At 40.1% G+C, this 18090-nt stretch overlaps 1 protein-coding gene across 1 annotated transcript in view; it reads right to left on the reverse strand.

Annotated features, from left to right (window-relative positions):
• Nucleotides 1-7084, reverse strand: part of LOC122976060 (NLR family CARD domain-containing protein 3-like) — a 395924-nt gene extending 388840 nt beyond the window's left edge. Inside the window, exons 1-3 of the mRNA XM_044344327.1 lie at nt 6820-7084; nt 6494-6519; nt 5934-6036 (exon numbers count right to left, since the gene is read on the reverse strand). The gene's annotated coding sequence lies outside the window, so the exon portion shown is untranslated. The remainder of the gene's footprint in view (nt 1-5933; nt 6037-6493; nt 6520-6819) is intronic.
• Between the last annotated feature and the right edge of the window lie 11006 nt (nt 7085-18090).

The following is an 18090-nucleotide window of genomic DNA, read 5'->3' on the forward strand; positions in this document are numbered from 1 at the left end:
AAATGTAGCCGCTATCAAACATGATCTAACCTTAAAACTAGTTTTAAAATCAGATTTAAGTCTGTTTGGCTTCATATTAGAAATGAACTGTCAGAAATTCAAGTTAAAGATGCTTGAAACCAGATTATTTGTCTGTAAAGTCGCCTCAGTTTATGAGTTTATGAGTTGTGGCGTCTTAAACACTTTGAATCCACTTTTAAGACTTGTTTCTTGTCAGCTGGAGCTGAAAATAGACTGAATACCTTACTAAGACAAATGAAGAGCAGTTACCTTGAAACAAGTCTAATAACCTGCAGTGCAGATGCTGCCTGACAGGAGTATTTGTCTTTGAGGAGAAACAATAAGGTTTAATCATCCTAAAATAAGATATTAGAACTTTCTTGAGTTTCCTTTTTTGCAGTGCAGAAGTCAGATGTAAAAAGCTGATGAGTCAGCAGTTAGTGAAGGAAGCAGTTCGTCCTGCTGTTAGTTTGGCTCCATGCAGCTTTTTGACCCTTAATTTGGACCTTTTGGAATATTTGGATTCCAGTGAGGAAGAAAAACTGATATTAGAGGAGAAATGACTCTATTATTGTATTAATACTTTGATGATTGATCCAGTGTAGAAGTGTATTCAACTGATCAATTTGCACTCTTGACCTTATCTATGACCTTTTATATGCTTGAAGCACATTGTTCTGTTTTAAGTAAAGATCATGCACTTTGTCTCGTGTAGATGAAATGAGTTTCTCATCTGTTAGGAAAGAATAGAAACGTTTACATGAAGTGATTCTAAAGAAATGATGGTTGGAAAGAGGAACTGAATGCAAGAACAGGAAGCTGCACAAGACAGACATGACACCATATATGGAGTTGTTATTGATTATCCACCAGGAAACAGTGCAGATAGAGAAGTGTGATTGCACGTGAGCTGCTTGTGTTGATGGTTGTGTTGGGTGGAGGCTGAAAGTCTAAAGTGTCTGTGTGATCTGTCTAGCTGCTACTCATATACAGACTCAAGAAAAAAATGATTAAAGACAGAAGCAACAGTAAGATGATCTTCAATTAACTTTCATTAGCGTTAGAATCTACACTGCAAAAACTCCCCTACTGGAAACGCTACTAAATATTCTTTGAACTAGTGAAATTCGATCATTTCAAGCAAGACAATCTGCCAAAAATTAATTAACATCTATCTTCTTCTCTGTCGACACCCACAAACCTGAAACCTGCAGACGTGCTGCTCTGCAGGTTTCAGTGACCACTTCCTGTTACTGCTGGCCAATCACAGCCCTGCAGGGCGTCTCCTCAACATCTCTGATGCTTGTGTGAACTTGTGAAAGGTTCAAATGCTCAGTGACAGTCATAGAAATCATGTTTGTGCATCTGAACAGATGTTCCTGTGTGAACATGTGTTTATTGTGAAACAGATGCTGCCATGTGTGTTTGGGTGTAATCATGCATAGAGTAGAGGTTGGTGAGAAACACATGAAGAAGTTTTGGCTCCACTGTTCGGGGCTCACTCCTCTACAGCAGCTCGTATGTCTGTATCAGTGTGAGTGAGCCGCTCTGAGCATTAAAGACAGTCTGACAACACTATATCCACAGTGTCTCTTTCCTCATTGAAGTCAAGTGCAAGAGCTAAACTGCCGCGACACCCACAATCCTCTCCCTCAAGCACTGAATCAGCCAATAGCAGTTTTCCTCCTGCCATTAACAATGTGACTTATTAGACAGCTATTTAATACTTTAGTGAATCCAGTAACCTAACCTTACTAATTCACTCTCACAATAACGTTGCTGTGACTGTTGTTTATGCATCTTTTCTGATTTGTAATCATCATCATTTCATTTCACAGTAAAAAGCTGAGTGGCGACCCGCTGTCTCCAACCTTTACAGGAAGTGTTTTGCTGCTGCATCGCTGTGCACTTGCAGGCACAGTTAGAGCAGAAGAATGAGTCCCACAGTTCAACTTGTTCTGCTGAGCAGCTCTACTAGAAGAACATTGGTGAAAAATCAACCAACTGACTGAACTGGACTCATTTCTGTCATGTTGAATAAGAATTGAATGTATTTTTATTCTGTTGATTATTTCCTCACACATGATTGATCTTCAGGCCGTTACTTTGCAAACAGGGAGCTCACAGCGCAGTCTGACTCTTTATGTCCACTATCAAAGGCTGAGGCTTTATATCGCCTTGTGTTGACGTTCCAACATCATCCTGCTTCTGGCTCAGCTGTAACCAAGAGAGTAGAAGTCACAATAGAAAGAGACTTTACTGTCACTCTGTGACTCCTGGAACTGACAGACTCTCCCAGTAAGTAGAGACAACAAAATGGTGGAGCGTTTCCATGGCGGAGCGTTTCCATGGCGGAGCGTTTCCATGGCGGAGTGTTTCCATGGTGGAGCGTTTCCATGCTGGAGCGTTTCCATGATGGAGCGTTTCCATGATGGAGCGTTTCCATGGTGGAGCGTTTCCATGATGGAGCGTTTCCATGATGGAGCGTTTCCATGGTGGAGCGTTTCCATGGTGGAGCGTTTCCATGGTGGAGCGTTTCCATGATGGAGCGTTTCCATGATGGAGCGTTTCCATGGTGGAGCGTTTCCATGATGGAGCGTTTCCATGGTGGAGCGTTTCCATGGTGGAGCGTTTCCATGATGGAGCGTTTCCATGGTGGAGCGTTTCCATGGTGGAGCGTTTCCATGATGGAGCGTTTCCATGGTGGAGCGTTTCCATGGTGGAGCGTTTCCATGGTGGAGCGTTTCCATGGTGGAGCGTTTCCATGATGGAGCGTTTCCATGGTGGAGCGTTTCCATGGTGGATGTGGTTTGAGTGTGTTGTAAGCAGACGAAGCAGCAGCTCCTCCTCTGTCTGAATCAGGAAGTCTTTCAGTCCTTCCTCTTTAACTCAATGTTCAAACTCTGACTTGTACATTTGTTGATGTTTGATATGAAATAAAAGTTCAGATGAAGCTCTGACTTTATTTATTTATGCATGTATTTATTGGGTACATGTACAGTGTTAAACATAAATATTATCATTTGATGTACTGTACCAGAGTTAGCAGCTAATCTTCATCTGCAGTCCCTTCAGCAGGTCACAATTAAAACACATGAGAGCACAATAACAAACAGTACAAAGCAAAAAACACACAGGACACATAATACAAAAGACAAAGCTACACACAATAACACATCACATACACCCACAATGTCAACTAGAAATTAATAATATGAGCTTGTCGAATTAATAGATTATTTGTGTTCATGAGACCATGAGATGAAATTCAGAGTCAGTGGTTACAGAGCTGAGTAGTTTTAGCAGATTTTTAAATTGGTTTTGAACATACTGATGGAACTGCAACTCTTCATATCATCAGGTAAATGTTCCACTGAGTTGTGGCTTCACAGAGAAAGCTGATTGTCCAGATGCAGTGTGATGAAATGGTCCAATCTATAGAGGATATTCTGGAGGATCTAATGGAACTTACTGATCGAGTGAACATAAAGTCACATCGTGGAGGAGGACAAACCATTTAACATGTTATAGGCACAAATCTGAGAATAATCTAAAATTGTCAAAGCTCAGTAAATTGTATTTCTCCAGTATCCTATAGTGATGGAGATGCTTTGGCTTTTTGTCCAGAGTTTTTAGAGTTTGTTTGTTTAAGGACTCAAAAGGTTTTATGGCTGTTTCTCCAGCCTGCCCCCAACATGTGATCAATAAGACATCTGGGAAAGAATCACAGCTGCATAAATATCTTATACATTCACAAACTATTTCACAAGCTCTAAACATTTATGACCATTATTTGATTTGATTCCATGATACTATACTTCCTGTTACATCCCCCAAAGCATTATGGGAACCGTAGTTCCATAACTGAGAGCACAATTATTCCCTAAATCAAACTAAGACAAGGAACAAAGAATAATAATAATAGTGATAAAATGCATGAATATGAACTTTTGTTCATGTTGACATCACTAATGCTCAGACTTTAAATCCTCAGCTCTAAATGTAACATTCTTCATCTTCTCTTCACTTGAATCTCATAATGACTGACAGAGTTATTTCTCTCAGGGTCAATCTGTGTTCAGTCAGCACTTCAACATGCTGCTTGTTTCTTAGTTTTACTGCTGAACATCTGCTGAAATGACAAACATCCCTGCAGATTTTATCAGCTGTTTCCAATAAATGTTAATTAGGTGAGTTGTTCAAACTGTAAAGTGAAACCTGTCTGTTGTCTGCTGACAAAAAAGACGACATGAAAATACTTAAATATTGTTATTAGAATTGTACTAATGACTTTAGTAAAATGAGTCCAAACACAAAGAGGGACAGAGAAGCAGAGTGAAGCTATTTCAACAATATTTCCAACACATGGAGGCTGTTAGCTCACTGTCATTCTTCATCCTCCCACCAGATGGAGCCAAAGTCAACAAAGCTTCAAATCTTACACATAGTGTCTGTAAGAACATTGATCAGGTCATTAGTGTCTGGATCAATGAAATGACTCTGCAGGCTGATGTGTGTTGTGGGTTTGTGTTAGTTGACGATGTATCATCTCTGGTTACAGAGAGTTGAAGTGCTGGGAGTCAGCAGATATCACAAACACAAACAGCTGATACATCAGTGAGCCCACTTTTCTGCCCTTTCTGTGCTCAAACTGATTATTAAAGTCAAACTGGATGAACATGAAGCATCTGATACTAATAGTCAACAGCTGTGTGTGATAACCTGTATTTTATGCATAATGATGACAGCCTGCAGGTGCTGCAGCTCTTCTATTCTGCTTCACTGTCTTAAAAATATATGATGTTTCAAATCCATCAAAGTCATGATTGAGCCCAAGCCTGAAGGAAACTGAGATGTATTATTTTGTCCATATCTTCCAGCCCTAACTTATGGATTATGTAATAATAGTGTGAGTCAGAGAAAGCTGCCATCAGCTGCTGTACTTCTACTATCAGTCCACTAGATGGCGTCATGAAGCTGCAGTGAAGTGAAGAGCAGCACACATGATGCATGGAGGAGGATTTACATCCACTGACTCACACTGACTGAATTTCATTCATATTCAGTCAATGCAACACCAATAAACAACATGTCAATAGTTTCAGTTATCTATTAGTTCTCTTTGATGTTGTTGTCACATTAGTAGTGCACATGACGCACAAACACAAATGTATTAAATGATTAGAATCAGGGCTCATTTACTTTGATATGACTTCTTTTACAGTAAATACAAACTTGTTAAACAGCAGCAGATGTTAGATCTTAACTGCTGTCAGACATTTAACAACACAGATAAAATGTCATTTGGTGTAAAGTGAAACTATTTTATAGCCTTTTTTAATTGAGTAGTTTAATTTGGATCAAATTGTGCATAAAGCCGACAGTGTTTTAATGTGGTGATGGTACACGTGAACTTCTGAGAGAAACTCAGTAGTTACAGATGAACTCTGATTACAAAGATATATGAAGCAATAAATACACACATCATCAGCTCCTGTCTAACTGCATATACCAGTAATAAGTCCTTATAAAGCAAGAACACAAGTGGACTGTATGCATGTTATTGTAGCAACATTGAACTTGATGACGTCCTCTGACTGTCCCTCCACATCAGTCAATACAATACATTTGATTTAAAGCTTTCACAGGAAACAGTAGCAGGCCTATACTGTAGTGTCTGACTTTATGCTGCTGGAAACAACCTTAAAAAAGTAGATTTAGTTTGATTTGTGAGAGCTGAAGAAAGGAAATAATCATCAGCTGTTCATTAATATTGTTTGATTCCAGTAAATCAATCATTTAACAACATATAGATTTATCTTCCAACATGAGAGTTCTCCAAACTTTCTGATGAAATAAAAACATCACACAGCAAGAAACAAACCCTGAAGTTACTAAAGAGAAAGTTCAACTATGAAACAAAGCAAACTTACAGTTAACATCCAAACTGCTGAAGACAAAGACTCTCCACTCCACGTCTGTCAGAAAAGTGTTTGCCACAGGTGAGCTGTTTCCTGGAACGAGTCAGAGCTCCACCTGTAGAGGAGGAGGGACAGGTAGGAAGATTCACAACATGATGACACTTTATGGATGTTTGTCACTCATTTATTCTTCATGTATTTGTAGATTTATTGTTGTATTGATGGTTTCTCAGTGTTTAACTGTGTGCTGTTAGAATAAATAACTCATCATGACGTTCATGTGAAGAGAAGCTGAACGTTACATTTAGATTCATCAGATTTAAGACATTTAACTGACAGGTCATTGAGTTCATTGTGTTATAAAATAACTGATAAAAATTATTACTGATCTACAGACGCCTCAATAAACATGAATTATAATCCTTCATAGAACAACTTGAGTATCAAAGTCCAGTTTCTGTATCAGGATCTGATGTCAGGATTCTACTTTAATACTATTGTTATGAGTCAGACTGAACAGCGAGGATGAAACAGTATCAACTGTAATGTGAAGTGTTGAGTGTAATTAATACCTTTCCATGTTGGTAACCTGCAGCACCTGATGAAGACACACAGACAGGTTCATTATTATTCTTCAGTCATCAGCAAATCAAATGTGTGTTTCTACATGTAGACTCTGATTTAAAGGCAGCCAGCTGTCATTCTGACTATTTGCTGTTGGATGAACTTTGTGGCATCGAGTCATTAACAAAGACATGAGAAATCAGTGATGAAATGATGAGTCTTCTTCTGTTCTGGAAGTCAACACACCAACAAACAAACAGCAGCTTGTTTGTGATGAAGAGGAAACATTAGAGATGGTGATGAAGAGAATTCAAACCAAACAAAGTCCACTTACTCAACTTCTTCCCATGAACGTGGTCTCTCTGCAGCTCTCTGCTGTCTGGACCAGGTCTGTTTAGAAAAAGAGCTTTATTCATCTGAGAGCTTCATCAGTCCTCTGTGTCTGCAGGCTGCTGTCACACTGAAACACTGAACCTGGACACCAGTAAAACCATAAACCAGTGTGAACCTGCAGCTCAGAGCTCAAAGATCATCTGCTTTAATAGAACACATGTGTAACCTACAGCCACCTTCCTGCTCCGACTCTAACATGCTGTAAAAACCTCGTCCAAAGAGACTGTACAACTTTACTCTGAGTCCACGTCCGAGGAGTCGCCCTCTGACCTGTGGGGGAGGAGGTGCCCGGCCTCCTCTTCACCTCCCCGCCCAGGCAGGAGCGTCATTACGTCAGTGTGTGTACGCTGCGGACCAAGTGACCCCCAACAGGCGGAGATGAAGGATTTATAAAAGATAAAATAACTCATCATGACGTTCATGTGAAGAGAAGCTGAACGTTACATTTAGATTCATCAGATTTAAGACATTTAACTGACAGGTCATTGAGTTCATTGTGTTATAAAATAACTGATTAAAATTATTACTGATCTACAGACGCCTCATTAACATGAATTATAATCCTTCATAGAACAACCTGAGTATCAAAGTCCAGTTTCTGTATCAGGATCTGATGTCAGGATTCTACTTTTATGCTTTTATTATGAGTCAAAGTTTAACTGAAACACAGAGTCACATCAGGAATTCTTAACCAACCAGGTTTTATATATTTAAGATTGTCAAGCCAGCCGTCGTTGTGTCCGTTCAGTCCTCAGTCCCACAGAGCAGGTACCCACCAAAACCACATAGAAACCAGTTAAACCAGTTCAATCTAAAGGAAACAGAAGAGGATTCATTCATAAAAATCTAATAGAAATTAACACCAACACTGCAACAAAACAGGAGAATTAAAACATTAGATCTCTGTCATCTAAAGCCGTATTAATAAATGATCTAATCTCAGATCATCATATTGATTTATTGTCTTAGTGAAACCTGGCTGTGAAGAATATGTCAGCCTAAATGAATCCAGTCCTCCCAGTCATATTAATACTCACATTCCTCCAGACACTGGCCGAGGAGCTGCAGCTTAATGATCAACTCTAGACCTGAACTTCCTTATAACTCATTAGAAAGTCTTGTTCTTAGTCTCTCAGCCAACCTGGAAAACTTTACAGCCAGTTCTATGTGTTATAGTGAAGCGTCCTCCTGGTCCGTACTCTGAACTCTTATCTGATAAACACTCTTACAGAAAGTTGCAGAAAGCAGACAAACACACCTGAAACACACAGCAGCACATTTTCACCACTGTTGAAAAGATATGATGCAATTATGCTTAAAGCTGTAGTGAAAACATGTAGAGTTGAGGAAGAAGAGAGATCCGTGTACGCTTCAGTTCAATAGCTGAGACCTGAGATAAACTGAGACTGTTGTAGCATCAAAATATATAAAGACAAACATATATGTTACTGATAAAATGACTAAATAACAGAAACTATCTACAATATAGTGCATTCATTTTAAAAAGTAAACATCATGAACTTTACAAAGGCAGTATTCATGCACGACTATGTATTTTATTACAGTAGGTGTTTCTATTATTTTGTCCCTCTGCTATCTGGACTCATCATATTCACATCTTGGTGTGAAATTGACTTCATAGTAATATTTGCCGCTGCTGAATCTCTGTTCATGTAGCCTCTCTGTCTTTGTTGTCTACCAGCTACATTTTGAATCAACGCTGATGAAAAGTAAGCATCATTTTTCAGCTCTTCATGTGTATAAAGGCTCTGTGATCCCGGCCAGGAGCAGCTGACAGCACAAATACAACAAGGACTGCGCTCATTCATGCATGCTTATAGGAGCTCAGCTGTGTGTGTGTGGCTGACAATACCATATGTTTGTATTAGTGTCAACAAATCCTGTCAAATGAATGAATTATCATTTCTCAATACTTTACAACCTCCCTACCCAACCTCCTATCCCATTTGTTCCCACTGAAAATGTTTTAAAAAAGCTGAATGATTTCCTAAAACAACAGGGTTTTGTAGTTTGAAGCAAATGTTATTCAAACAGGAATATATATGGGATTAGTTTGGGACTATTTTCTATGGGAGTGTATCGCTGCCACCATGAGAAAGAAATATTTGCTGAGTTTGTGGATACGAGAGAAAAGCTTTTCATTAGAAGAAGAAAGTTACTGGTTATGATGAGGAAAAACAACTGGTTCTGCAAGTGATGTGTGTTATCTTTATGTGCTGATGTCTCCTCTGCTGTTCAAAAAGAGCTCATGAAGAAATGATTCATTATGAAATTATTAGTCAAAACTACAACTGGACCTCATGTTATGAATAATGACAGACAGCTAGAAACAGGATGAAAAAGAGGAGAAAGTTTTCTGCTTATGTGGAGAAACTGAGCAGTTTTTTTGTCATGGTGGCAGCAACGCGCTGCCGTAACTTCCAGATGTGGATTTGGTGCTCTAGTGAGTATTTACAGCAGCAGGACGGTGACTCAACATGAACTACAGAGGCCATTTTCACTGGAATGAAGGAACATGTCACCCAGTGCAACACTGTGGCTCATTGCTGTGTTTTTAATAGTTTCTGGACAACAACAGAGGAATAAGATATATGAGGCTTCAGCTACACAGACAATACTGAGCAGCACAACTCATTCATTCTTGGTTTTGGTCTTTTCATGGGATTTGTTGACCCTCAGAAAAAGATCAAACATCACCAAGCTTTAAGTCTTCATGAGCATGTTGGAACAATCATTATTTGACCGATGAAACATGAAAAAAGTTCCAACAATATGACATCTGCTGGTTATTGATGTCATTTCTGGAAGTGTTTGAGTTCTGAGCAGCTGAGACCTGACAATAATAATAATAATGAGACCTGAGATTGAAATCTTAGAGTCCAGATGAAACAGCATTTCCAGAGGATCCAACTTCCTTCTTTGAGCCTCTAAAAACAAACATCATTCTTTAGTCAAACTGCTCACAGCAAAGACAAAAGCAGCTGGTGACAAGTTTCAAGTTCTTGGTCCTACAATTGTAGATCTGAGCCTCAAATGTGAAACATGAATCCAGAAAACCAGTCACAAGGAGAATCTAACAAGTGAAAAAAGAAAGAAAAAAGAGCCAAAATAAATCAAGTCATCAGTTAGAAAGGAGATGAATGTAGATAAAGATCAATATTACAGATTTTAATGCTTTTGACGGGTTTCTTCTTTAAGAAGGTTGAGATAGTGTTTATATAATGTTCCATCTGCTTTATAATTACAGCAAATATTGTTTTTTGTTAGTAAATTTACACTTGAGGATGTGAAATGTTTCCATAAAACAATTGAATAAGAGTCATTTTCTTAAATAGTATCTTTAAAGGAAGGGCTGAAGTTTGGCATCATATTATTAACTAGTTTCAGGTTGAAATTAGCAGAAAACAACAAGGAAGAATTTTACAGGATGAAAGTTCAAAAGAAGCTGAAGCTGTTTCTCATTTATTTACAGTTCAGACTTTTTACCAGTTGATATTTTTCATGTAATAATTCCAGTCTGATATTTAACAGGAAACAGCAGCAGTGTTGTTGTGAAACAGCTCTGAGTCTGCGCACTGATGACCTCAGCGCTGACACGTTACCTTTGGAGGCCTGCTATTGGCTGATTCAGTGAGCAGGGCATCATGGGTAGTTGTAGTCCTTGCAGTCAGTCGGCTCAGAAGAATCAGACTGTGATCAAAGTGACTTTTAACAGGATCATTGAGGAGCCTCGACACATCTTTATCTTTATTATTATCACATGTGACTCACTTATCATAACTGCAGGAATAATGATTGATTATTGATCAGTACAGTTAGAATGTATCTAATATGTGCATTAAAGGTGGAGTATTACTCTTCATTGATGAAGCTTTGGCGCCCTCTGCTGGTGAAAAGATAAACTGCATGCTGTCAGTTTAATGAACACAGATTACAGGAAGTGTTTTTAATTGATAAAATACTTAAATATTGTTATTAGAATTGTACTAATGACTGCTGTTAACCACACTGATACCAGCAGTGATGTCATCAATACAAACATTGATGCTTCATATTGATCTGGATGTAATTTGACTGTTAAAGTGACTCACAGAGAAACTGTCATGATCACTGCCCTCCAGTGGTCACTGTCAGCAACTACAACTCTCCACATACAGCACTGACAGTAATACCTGGGGGGAGGGGGGGGTTGACCTTTGCCCCTTGATGTCCAAACTGCCCTTTTGTCAAGTCATATTTATTTTTATTTGTATGTATTTATTGATTTAATGTTTGTGAAGGCCTGCTCGTGGCCCTTCAAGAAGAACATTTAACAATTAATAATAATTTATCTCTAAATAAAATGACCGTCATGGCCGCTGCCGTCAGTCACATGATGACCTTTCACCTGAGGTCATGGTGACGTGTCCTAACAGTAGTAACTGAGATGCTGCTGCAGACAGACGCTTGGCGGGAGAAATAACAATGATTTGATTTCATTTCACTGTAAAAAGGGAGAACTTCAGCTGCCGGTAAGTGAGGTTTGCAGCGCTGTTATGTGCACGTTGTTTGCTGTATTTTACAAGAGGAAGTGACGTGAACGTGCACGTTTGTCGTACAGCCTGTTCAGTTAGCCGTTAGCCGCCAGCTAACCACAGTCTGCTGCTCTTCATTACTATGTATGTAATGTGTTTATGGATCGGTCAGCTGATCATATTTATTCATCAATCATCAATCGATCACAAAAACACTCTTGAATGTGATCAAAATCCACACAAATCAAATGTGTTTGAGCCAAGTGGTTTCTGAAGGTGAGAAAAACACAATTATGTGCAACTGTGTTAAAAACTGCATTTAATAAGTGAGTGTTTGTCTTTGTTTAGTGACTGTAGTGAATTATTTTGGGGATTGTTTTTGATGGACTCTTTGTGGATTACAAAGCCAGCTGCAGCTGCCTTCCTGCTGCTCATTCATGGGATTATGGGATGTAAAAGAGCAGAGCCTCCACAATAGTCAACAGCATGTATTTAGCTTTATTCTTTGGGCTTGAAACTAATATAAATGTTGAACATCTTTGGACAGATGTCAGATGGCGTTCTTGTGTGATGTGCAGCATGTGATGCTTTACTTTGTGTGTGCTGTGAAGACCATTGAAATCTACCAACCCTGAGGGCCAATATGTGAAACATGATCAGGATGTGGGTGGCAGCAGGCCTGTATCTGGACACTGCCAACATCAGCTTTGTGGATCAATATTTCACATCCTGCATTTAAAAGGTGGACACATCATATACTTCCTACTGGAATCAGGTCGGGTAAGTCAGTGTTTTTCCAGCCTTGGAGTCCACTCGTGTCTCTGTGGGCTCCCTGGAAAAACCCACAACCAAACTAAATGACTGTGATCATATGCAGTTTATTTAAAGGTGCACTACGTAGTTTTGAGAGAGACAACTGTTTCCATTTGCAGAGCCTGCTACTATGATGTCATTCTTTGAATGAGTCTGTCTCATTGGATCATTAAATATCTTGTGCTCCTGCCATTGTTTTTCCCTCAACATAGTTTATTGTCATGTATATTTTCATAAAGCACAGAATGTGAGTAGAAAAGCTTTCCAGACTTTATTTAAACATCATGGTGCTGAATCAAAGCCAACGTTTGGACTTACACCTTCATCAGGGTCAAACAGGAATACTGGCTTCAAACCATCCTATAGGATCATCACATCATTTGCTAATCAGGCCTCATCTGTGTCACCTGCATTCTTACCTGTGTTTGCTTTACACATTATGGCGCCATCTGGTGGTTCAGTTCAAACACATCAATCCAGCCAAAACAACAAACCTCAAATGAATTTCACACAAATTGTATCAAAGCTAAATAATAAGAGTTGAAGTGCAGCTCTTCATTCAGTCCATGTGGCCGTAGTGTGTTTCATTTATGTTTCCACAACGTTTCAGAAGCAACAGATCCAGAAGCCACCTCGCTTATTGCAGCTCACTTTCTCAAAGTCTTGGAAGTGAAGACTAGAAATTGTGTGTCTGTGTTGTAGAAAATGTTTTGCTGCAGGAGAAGTTGGATCCTGTCTCCTAATAGTGTTTTTGTGTTGTGAAATCTGAATTTTCAACGGTGCTTTTGTCTTCAACACAAACATCAAGCACATGGACATTTCAGCATATAAACACCTGACTGGTGGCACAGTTATACGTCCCTTTACATTAAAGGTCTGAGCTGAATGAGGATGTCTCAACTCTTTAGTGCAGCTTGTGTTGTTGCAATAAACGCATGAATAACAAGGAGAATTCAGCTTATCATGGACTTCTGGGCAGCTTCTCACATCTGAAGAGACCAGAATGTCTTGAAGAGTTTTTCCTCTCTTGTTTGCAAAAAGAAGCTGCCGTCTGAACTCATTTCAACTCTAAATCACAAAACTTTTAAAACATCTTCACTTCTCATCAAAGACTTGGAAATTTCTTTCATTCAAATACTAAAATATGAGTTTTTATAAAATCACATTGTGACCACTACTTGCTATGAATTGGGCTAAGTGTCAAATAAATAGCTACACCAATATCTTACGTATCAGCCCTTTAAGGAGGATGATCAGTAAAACACAAGTTCAACTAGTGAAAATAGAGACAAAGAGTTTATTTCTCATATTTCTTAGATTTTATCAGTAATAAAATAAATAAATATATATATATATATACCCCTTGCTTTCTTCTGGGGGCTCCTAGACGAGGGTACCCCAAGAAAACAGCACGATGAGACCCGTAGAAAGGATGAGCAGGATCAGGCAGGAGACTAGGGGCCACAGGTAGATTGGAGGCTAGCAGACTCGGAGACTGGTTCTGCAGCTGAAGTGGTCACAATCTCTGCCAGATCAGAGCTGCATCCTTCTGCTCAGTGCTGGAGGTCTCACAGCATACAGAACTTCATTTACCTCCTGTGGTGAGAAGCTGGGTCTGCTGGGTCCATACTGGCCAGTACGTACTGTCCCGGATGTGAATGAGGTAGACGGGAGGAGGATCAGGAACAGACAAGACCAGGACCAGACGGGACCAGGAACAGACAGGACCAGGAACAGACAGGACCAGGACCAGGACCAGGAACAGACAGGATCAGGAAAAGACAGATCAGGAACAGATGGGACCAGGAACAGACAGGACCAGGACCAGGAACAGACAGGATCAGGAACAGACAGGACCAGGAACAGACAGGACCAGGAACAGACGGGACCAGGACCAGGACCAGGAACAGACAGGATCAGGAACAGATGGGACCAGGAACAGACAGGATCAGGAAAAGACAGATCAGGAACAGACGTGACCAGGAACAGACAGATCAGGAACAGACGGGACCAGGAACAGACAGGACCAGGAACAGACAGATCAGGAACAGACGGGACCCGGAACAGACAGATCAGGAACAGACAGGACCCGGAACAGACAGATCAGAAACAGACAGGACCAGGAACAGACAGATCAGGAACAGACGGGACCCGGAACAGACAGATCAGGAACAGACGGGACCCGGAACAGACAGATCAGGAACAGACGGGACCGGGAACAGACGGGACCAGGAACAAACAGGACCGGGAACAGACGGGACCAGGAACAAACAGGACCGGGAACAGACAGATCAGGAACAGACAGGACCGGGAACAGACGGGACCAGGAACAAACAGGACCCGGAACAGACAGATCAGGAACAGACAGATCAGGAACAGACAGATCAGGAACAGACGGGACCCGGAACAGACAGATCAGGAACAGACGGGACCGGGAACAGACAGATCAGGAACAGACGGGACCAGGAACAGACAGATCAGGAACAGACGGGACCAGGAACAGACAGATCAGGAACAGACGGGACCAGGAACAGACAGGACCAGGAACAGACAGATCAGGAACAGATGGGACCAGGAACAGACAGATCAGGAACAGACAGGACCGGGAACAGACAGGACCAGGAACAGACAGATCAGGAACAGACAGATCAGGAACAGATGGGACCAGGAACAGACAGATCAGGAACAGACAGGACCGGGAACAGACAGATCAGGAACAGACAGATCAGGAACAGATGGGACCAGGAACAGACAGATCAGGAACAGACAGGACCAGGAACAGACAGATCAGGAACAGACAGATCAGGAACAGACAGGACCAGGAACAGACAGGACCAGGAACAGACAGGACCAGGAACAGACAGGACCAGCTGTCTACATCTCTAAATGTATGCTAATGCACTGTGCTGCTAACTGCTTGTTGTTTTGTTGTTTTTACATGTTTTTATCGTGGTTTTAAAGGGAAGTTTTAGATCGACAGTATATCTTTATCCTTCCTGTTGGTGTTGGAGGAACAGCATCTCTTTTCTTGTGAGATACAGAAGAAAATGACAATAAACTAAATCTTGACTCTTGAATGATTGGTCCCAGCCGCTGTTTGTTTCAGGTCTTGATGTGATCAGATTAGAAAGTGTCGTCCAGGAGTCACATGGTCAAACCCTGTAACTGGACTGGTTGGTCAGAAGTTAAAATCACAACAAATAGTGATGACACATTTTATTTATAGGAGCTTTTTAAAGCTTCTTTCTACACTCTGTTATAAATCTACAGACTTTCTTCTGACTGGACTCATGTTCACAGAACGTTCTGCGTCTTTAAGTTAATGTATCGACAGTTTTGTGTCGGAGCAGCTGACAGCAGCTGGTTTATTAAAAATGTCTGAGTGTGTTTATTAATGAACGATGATCAGCTGTTTCCCAGCAGGACGTGTTCATGTGTCGCTGCTGTGAAATCTTCCCCCGCAGCCTCTCCACATCTCTGCTTGTCTCATCATCTCGTCCTCTCTCAGGCTTCGTCCTCGCCGCGACGCTTCCTGCTGACGGTTCACATTAAAAGCTCAACAGGAAAAGCTTTCTGTTAAAAGCTTTTTCTGGTTTTTCCAATCATAGACGCGTCAGATGATCCAGATTTTAAAGATCATGTGACATTTCTGTTTCCACTCAACAGCTTTGATTCAGACTTTCGTTTTGAATCAATTAATGATTATTTCAGCTACACGATTAAAACGTGTTTGTTTTGTTTGCAGCAGGAGAAAAGAAACTAGATGATTTCTAACAACAAGGAGGCCTCATGAAACACAAAAACACCATCGTGTGTGTTTGATATCTGGACAAATATAGATGAAGAATTGACTTCCAGCTCGCTTTGATTTGCAAAAACATGACAAAGATGTTTTATTGTTTTTTGTGAAACTTCCTTCTTTTCATGATCAATGTAACGATGATATGAAGATAAAAGGACTTAAAATAAACAGAAAAACAAAAGATACACAATTCTTATCATTCATCAGTAAACATATGGGTTCTTCATATCCAACCCAGTTTACAGATCTAACCCAACCTTCACCAGTGCCCTCCTTCAAACACCGTCACTATCCTTCAGTTGTCATCCTGCAGCACAGGCGACATGCACCGACAGAAGAAGTTTTTAGGTCAGAAAAGACTAAAAAAATCAAATAAGATAAAAATGGTGGTCTCGGATTGATTGATTTATTCCATGTGTCAGTGTATTCCATAAGCTTCCTTTTCCAACTGAATCATTTCTATTGCTTCAGTGATCTATTCAGCTGCTGAAGTTATGCAGATGTCCCAGTATACACGACTGTAGTGAGTGGAATAACTATCAGTGTGGATCATCGCTTGTTCCAAACCGCAGATCTTTCATTTTATTGCAGAGTTCCTTCAGCTGCACCACATTTTATACACTAACTGTCCATTTTATACGGCTGTGACAGACTGATATTGATCCTCGGTGATCAGACTAAAAAGCTCCTTTACTTCTTCTGTTGCAGGTTTTCAACACGACTCATGTTTGTAGTATTTTGAGATATTTAAAATCTCACCTTCACCTGTGTTGACCCCGCCCTCCTCTCCACCTGAAACACACAGAAGAAGAAGCTCAGGGAATCTGCTGAGAGCTGAACTTTGTTGTGATTTCTTCTTCAGGCTCTTATTTTGCTTTCTGTCCTCTCTCCCCTCTGTGTCTCTGCTGCATCAGAAAGCTGCTGGTGAGGAACTCAGTGATGTGGAAATAAGGAGGTGTGAGACTTCGTCTCGCTGTCAAACACTCTCTGCTGTAGGTCACAGAAACACGACGCTCAGAGAAAACACGGGAGGACGAGAAGAGTCGAGGTTTCATCTTCAGCACGAATCCTCAGAAAACATAGACAGCAGGAGGAATGTTTGTCTTTGAGCTGAGAATGTCAGGATGTCAGTTTCAAATGCTGCTATTGGTCCAACCAACATAGATAATATGTTGAGTATATTATAATTCTATATATTGAAGCATAAAAGTGTCATCCTTCCATTTAGTCTTGATTTATCTTCCTAAAGTTTAGCAGCTGCAGCATTATTTGGATTTGTACTGATTGATAGACGTGCAGAGAGTGAAACTGCGCCCCCTACAGGTCAGAAGGAAGCACTGACATATGAATGAAAATGTGTTTAGTTGAAGTCATCCAGATTGAATAGTTGGAGTTTGTTTGTGTCTCAGCTGCAGGCAGCAGCAGCGTGAGGACAGACAGCAGGATGAAGACGCTCAGCAGCCGACGACTCGTCATGTTTCAGCCCAACTGAAGAATCAAACACAACAACAACACGTGATCAGAGGATTTGAAACTCTGAAACTTGTCATCATTTCTCTTCAGCGCAGCATCAGTCTTTCATTTCAAACTAGTTTGAAAATCTGGTTTACCTTCTACTTCAAGCTCCTGAAATCAAACTAACTCAAATCTGACAAAACCAAACCAAGAGCTGTTTGATTCTTTTACTTTCTATTTTTATATTATTCATTTCATTTATTATTATTATTATTATTATTATTATAAGAGCAGAAACAGATGTGATTTGTCTTTTTGATTGGAGATAAATGTCCAATCAGAAGCAGAGACATCCAGATATTAAAAGAACAACATAAAAGCAGCAAATATACAAAAATCCCTGAAATAAAGAAGCAAATATACGGTTCAGATTTCAACATAAATGTGGATTGTAAAGCTGCTACACAAATAAAGTTTGATTTTCCAACATGTGAAAATGTTCAGGACTGTAAAATCAGACACATGTTTATTTCTGATAATAAGAGTTTCTTAACGGACTGTAAAAGTCTTGTTTGGTGACATTTGGAGAAAGATTTAGTTTTTCCAA

Source organism: Thunnus albacares, chromosome 24 (genome assembly GCF_914725855.1).
Source record: "Thunnus albacares chromosome 24, fThuAlb1.1, whole genome shotgun sequence".
NCBI lineage: Eukaryota > Metazoa > Chordata > Actinopteri > Scombriformes > Scombridae > Thunnus > Thunnus albacares.